Source organism: Nothoprocta perdicaria, unplaced genomic scaffold (assembly GCF_003342845.1).
Source record: "Nothoprocta perdicaria isolate Ctin4 unplaced genomic scaffold, notPer1 scaffold_52, whole genome shotgun sequence".
In the NCBI taxonomy this organism is placed as follows: domain Eukaryota; kingdom Metazoa; phylum Chordata; class Aves; order Tinamiformes; family Tinamidae; genus Nothoprocta; species Nothoprocta perdicaria.
In genome coordinates, this window is record NW_020455777.1 from 3,217,871 (window position 1) to 3,224,620 (window position 6,750).

The window sequence follows — 6,750 nt, forward strand, 5'->3', positions numbered from 1 at the left end:
ATGAATTCAAACAAATACTTATCTGGATTTTTTGTTGTTGTTCTTGTAGGATTCATTTTCAATCAGATATGCTCACCATAAAATCTCAAAATCCAGTATAGACTGTGGGAAAATGTAGGCGGATAGCAGAGAACTGGACAGCCCCCTGATGCAGCCTGCAGTGAGGGCTGAGGTAACAGTATTGTACGACTGTATTTTACATACTCTGTGACTGTAGAGAAATGTGATGAATTTTAGATTTTAAGAAATGGTACCCAGGAGCAGTCCATCTCCTGGAAATTCCATAGAAATGAATTTTAGCAATGATCATCAGCAACGTGCATATGATATTGCAGATTACTTATGAGAAGTCTCCCAGAAGTTGGCAGTCAGCAGGGAACAAGCTTAAACCTGYGCAAGAGATCATCCAGGGAGAGAATCCTTCGCCTTAGGGCTTAGTTTATCAGGCGGCATTATAAACTCAGTTGAGTCTTCTCGCATTTCCGTCATATTGTAGCATATGCTCGGTATGATAACTCAAGCCAGCAGTGTACTCTCTTTCACTGTACACTACTCGCTGGCTTAGTTGCACCAAAACCACATGCACCATAGTCAGACTTCAAGCAAGATTCTGTCCAATTTAATAAAATTCCTATAATTTTATAACATATAGAATATTGTGCTGTATAAATGAATGTATTTATGGTATAAACAAATGAAGAAAATGGCAGCAAAGTAGCCTTAAAAGAAAAGAGATATGGTCAGGATGAATTTTTTTCTACAGTATAGAAATACTTAAAGTACTTCAGTACTTTAATACACAGCCTCTAAAAGTGAATACTTACAGACTCTGCAGAGTGACCTCTGTGGCAATGATAARCATGGAGAAAATATTGGGATCAGAAGGCCCCACACTATTGCCCAGGATTGTGTCTTGTGAAACCCCTCTCAGGAGATGCAGTATGTCCCCCTCCGGCTGTTGGAAGAATGCRGCCTTATCCCATGAGATTTATGCACAGAGTTACTTTCTCTATTGTCCGTCATCTGTATTTACCCTGTTGGTTTGCGRGGACCTCGAATGGAGATGAATTTTATTTGCAAGAAGATAGCAACACACAGCTCCTGGTAGTCGTACTCCACAGAAAACAAAAACATCATCTAGATTCTGATTGTGGTTCTGTGAGGGCTGGCAATGCCAGAAGCACCAGTGCAGAGGTACTCCTGATCCAACTTAGAGCTTTCTTTTCTGCTGGTAGTGCTGATAGCACCTTCCTGGCCCTATCTGTTGATTACCAAAATGTTCTTAAGCTCCAGAATGGGGTAAGGAGGCTGCAGTGACCTCAGATATTGGTGAGCAGGAAGAAGAGCTTGAAGAAAAGTTTCAAGGAAGATACTAACTTTGGCTCCTCGACAGTGTCCCTTCCTTTGTGTGTAGCTCTGTGTAAAGCGACCTACGAGAATCAGCTCAGCAACCACCTGCCTTACAGCAGCAGAAACACGACAAGGCAGCTCAGGGAACACCTACTGCTGCCCAAAGCCGTTCTGTGGACTTAGCCAGGGGAATACCTGAATTCTAGATTTTGGTCAGGTTTAGGCACGAGATAAGAATGGAGCTACTTGACAGTGTCCAGAAAGAGGGACTTAAAGGGCTTGTGTCAGACTTTGGTGTCATGAAACTCACAACTCCATGAAGCACTTCAGAGTTTAGCAGCCTCTAGGACTGAATTGTGGTTGCCAAGGTCATAATTTTGCACATAGTGACAAATTTTGTATAAATCTGTTGTTAACATCTCTTCTTTCTAGACACCTCTAAACACATACATTAGATTCCAGACACAAATAGCAAAGAGATCCTCCACTAAGAATTTCCATCCCATAAAAGAAAGTCGCAGACCCATCGAGAGAAAAAGAGAGCACAAACGTCTGGTGAGACACCAGGCACCTTGATCACTTCAGCTTCTGAGGCTACGCTGGTCAGTAAAACAAGGCCAGGGCACATGGCCTGCCTGTTTTTTATACTGCCCAATTATATATATATGTGTGTGTTTGTGTGTATATATATATATATATATATATATATATATATATATATATATAAAATCTTTGTTGTGCTCTTGGCTTGTACTAATTTTTTCCCAGACAGTGTCCCAATGTAATTTGGGAAGCCTTTGTGCCAGGGACAGTTCTCACCCTGTGCTGAGTGTGGAACAGCATGTGGGTGTGTGTGGATGTAACCCCCGGCACAACGTGAGACTTCAGGAGCAGAGGATGATCCGTAGCCTGTTTTCCTCACTAGTGTAGACACAGTCAGAGAGGGATCCCCTCCATAGGCCTTCCCTTCCCAGACTTCACCTGGATTTCAGGGAGCAGAAATGCCTTCTGATCTCAAGGTGCTTCGGAGTGCTTCCCAAGTCTACACTGAGCCTACATGTGACTGGTGGACAACTACTCGTCTTCCCTATGCCTCATTCTCCTCCCACCCACGGAATGACAGTGGCCTCCTGTAGAAGAGCACTGGCCATGGGGTGATGGGCCCTGTTCCCAGTTAACTGCCATCTCCTGTCTGATCTCTGCATGGACCACTGCCAGCAGGGCCAAAGGTAGGAGCAAAACAGCGTGTTGTCAGTGAGGAAAGGTTCTTCCCTCCCTGCTCAGCCCGGCCATCAAAAGCAKCCCAAGAGGCAGGATGCTGGAACGAGGCGCTGCACAGAGGCTGGGCTGGCCTGTCCCACACAACAACACTCCTTGCCTCCTGTCCGAGGGGGGAGGGACGCGCGTTGCAGCCATTTGGGAAGCCACCCAGTGGGACAGTTATCCGTGCAGTGCATCCCTGGGAACGTTCCTTGCSTGTGCCCGCTCCTCCTCCTCCTCCTGCGCTGCTGCAGCGCGGGATTTCCTCCCGCAGATGTTCCTCCCGGAGAAGGGAAGGCAGCTGCAGTTCTCAGACTCCCTCTTTCCTTCTCCCCGGTGGTCCGACTCCACCCGGCCGGGATGGAGCTGCCGAGAGTTCCTCCCCTCCCCGTCCCTTCCCTTGACGTGGGATGAGCAGCAGTTACCCGAGGAAGAGAGACAGAGACAATTTCATGCCTCGCTCTCCCGTTTCCTTTATTTTTTTTTGATCTTTTTGTTTGTTTGTTTCTTTCCTGTCTGTGTAGCTGCACAGAGGCTCTTTCTGGGGCAAATTTACCCTCCCTGCCCCCCCTTCCTTTTTTTTCCCTAGTGTTTCTGATCTCTGCTTCTTAAACATCATGTAAACAAAACTGGGAGAAAACTTGAGTGTATAGATAATCCATATTTACAGTTGGATATGGTCTTAGATACAGTTTATATTGCAGCGTGGGATGTAAATAAGGGTTGGGGTGGGTTTTTTTTTTTTTTTTGCCTTTGCTTAGGGAAAAAAATGGTCTCTCCGATTTTAAAGTGAGGGAAGTGTTTGTGTGGTTTCTTTATTCCTCTGCTTCTGTTGTGACATTTTTTTTCTTTGGAAGGACTTTTGGATCTTTCCACTCCTCGTTTGAGAACCATGCTGCTCTCCACACGCATGCGCCTAGGCCTGAAAATGCATTTAGTCTGTTTACAAGTTAGAGTTTAAGGGCAAAACTCTAAGGCAACAGGATGCGTCATCTCAAGACTGCTGTGACCCCAGGCTATGTCCACGCCATGGTCTGGAGACGCCGGGACCACTTGCCTGGACCTACTCAGAGCAGCTTTTATGTAGCTAGCTCGGATACACTAGGATCCGTAACAAACTTAAAAAAAAAAAAAAAAAAAAAATCCTGCAGAAAACCCAAATCCTGCAGAATCTGGCTGGCCTTGGAGCCAGCAAGCGGGAGCAGCGAGCGGGAGCGAGGCTGCTTCCCTGTCCTTGTGGGAGCGCCCGTTTCAGGCCGGAGCTCTCCGAGGCCTCGCGCGGCTCCGCAGGCAGGAGCTGCTGCCGGCGGCCGGGCCGCTCCCCGCTCCAGAGCGGAGCAGGGAACCGCGGGCACGAGGTCGGCCTCGGAACCGCCTCACCTCGGGGCACTGGGTGCACAGTTTCATGTACACATAAATACATAGGGATCGTGGGGTGCCTTGCACTTTTCTGTCACACACACACACATACTCACATATATTTCCATTCCTCACTGAAATTTCATTTGAAATCCTGTCTCTTTTTTTGAGGYGGAGTGATACTCTGGATTCAGCAGTGCAGACAGAAATCAGAAATACCATACACTTTTAGCTGTTTATATCCTCAGGTATCTGAGTTGTTCTCAAATAGACTCTTTATTATTTGCAATTAGCTTTTGCATTATTTTTACTACAAACAGTAATGAATAATAACAGCTGGATATTAGGAAAGATTCTAAGGGAAAATACATGTGATTCCTTTACAAGAAAACATCTTTTTCCAGACAGACCCGGCTGTGGCGTTACCAGTACAAAAGCTTCATAAAACTCTGAACTTAACTCCAGGTCACTATATCCAGGTTTCCTCCAGAAGAAAACACACAGATTTTGTATGACCTTTAGCAACCACAGCGTGTTGTCAATTCAACCTGCCTCCCAGGAGGCGCTTACCATAAGGCRTATAAGGTGTATAAGCGCCTGGGCTCCTTCTGCTCCCTGCGTCGCCTCACCCAGCAGCCCGCAAGGCACCGCACAGACCTCTGCAAAGCAGCTTCCAAAGCGGCTTCCCTCACACCGGCAGATTCCCATCACTCCAGGAGCGCAGGATAAGCCTAAAAATTATTTTGTAAGGAATGAGAGGGAAAAAAAAAAAAAAGAAAAAAAAAACTTGCTTTTGAAAATTTCGCTGTGAAAATCGCTGTTGGTCAATATAATGTGAGCTCCAGAGCCAGGAGCTCTGCGCTGAATGCAGCAGCCGGGTAAGCAAGAGATTTTGGGATTTTTGTAGTCACTAGTTAAAGCGAAAAATGGCTGTGAAGAGTTGGGTGGAGCTGACATTCCTGCCAAAACAAAACAGTAGTAACAACGAAAAAGCACACGAGTCTAAACTATTTTTAGTAAGTTCTTATCTTAAAACACTTAGATCCATAGGTAGCACTGCCTGAATTTCTATGACATTTCTTGTGATGGAAGCAGTGACTTTGATGCACTGTAAAGCGGGGAGATTGAGGCTTTACCCACAGTTGCCGCTTTCTGTCGTGGATTCTCTGGTATCTAATAAGGGTTGAGTTCATGTTGCAACATTTCCTGTAGCTGGAGAATTTAAAGGTTTTTCTCTTCTCTACTTGACTAYTTTCAAAAATAAATTTAGCAAAGTAGTTATCTTGGGCACCTCTGTCAAATTCAGCTAAAATCAGGCAATGAGTTCAAACACTATTAGAAAGGGATATACAAACTCACATAAGCTGCACAAGAAATCTTGTAAGTGCAGAAAGTTAAACCAAGTCGCCTTTGTTTCTCCGTGGAAGAAGACAGTGAGTAATCACACTGAAATATAATGCAAAGTGTAGCACTTACTAAAAAAAAAAAAGAAAAAGAAAAATATTTTATTAAAAATAAAAACACATAAATGTTTAAACTTTTTTTTCCTTTTTCCCTCCCTCCAACAGATTTGTGGGTTTCTTTCAAAATCATCAGTTGCTGCAGTCCAACTAAAACACGTGGAGAAAAACTATTTTTCCCCGTAATTCGCTCACCCACCTGGGAAGACTGATTTAACTCATCCGTCTCCTGAGGCGCTGAGTACCAGAGACACCCTTCGCTCCTCTCAGAAACTTTAGCCCTTGGAGACAACCAATACACTGGGACTGCCCACAAATTTTAGTGAAAGTTAGTGGGCTTGGAGTACACAAACCACACAAATGCCTTTGGGGGAAAAATAACAATAATGCGGTCTTCAAAATGGATTTAAAGCCGCTACGGCTTTGCAGTCCGTGCAAGCTGCTGATTTTCCCTGCGTTTATCGCCCGTTGCTCCGTTTTAAAGAGGGTGCAGGGCGCTGAGGGGGGCGGCTGCACCTGGGCGCAGCTCCTCGCGCGGCAGCGGCCCCGGTTCCGCCTCCTCATCCTCATCCTCATCCTCATCCTCATCCTCATCCTCATCCTCATCCTCATCCTCATCCTCATCCTCATCCGCCTCCTCATCCTCATCCTCATCCTCATCCTCATCCTCATCCTCATCCTCCTCGCCGCATCTCAGGGGCAAAGGCAGAGGGAACAGGGCTGGTCGGGAGGCTGGGAAGGGGCTGAGCGCGGTTAGGAAGCGCTGCAGAGCAGCACGAGGCGGGAAATGTAGGATCCAGCTCTTAATCTTAATGCACTTCCCAATTGCCCCTGAACTTCCACTTTCCAGAAAGCTGACAGCACCTGGCTCCGGGTCCCGGGCAGGCAGGCGCTGGAAGGTATAGATTTAAGCGGGACTTTTGGCTGGTTAAACCTAGCGGTTAATTTCAGTCCAGTGGTAAAACTGAGTAGTCACAAACATTACACGTGTGTTTGCCGTGCCAGTTATTTGCGCTGAATTTAGTGTCAAGGGTTTCCACTCCGTCTCCTTTCGCAAGCGCGGGGCTTCTCGCTCGGTTTGCGGGTTCCTGCAGCAAGAGCAGCACCCGCTGAGCTGCGCAGGGCCGCCCATCCTTCCCGCTGGAGCTGGGGGTGCCGGGGAGCGCTCAGGTGCTGCCTGCGCGCAAATCCCCCCGTGTCCGTGTGCGTGAGAGGGAAAGGGCGCGGGCCGCTTGGGCAGCCCACTCCAGGTGCTGAAACCGCACGCAGTTACACCAGGCAAGGAGCGCTGCTTTTAACTGGGAGGGGGGAGGTGAAAGGA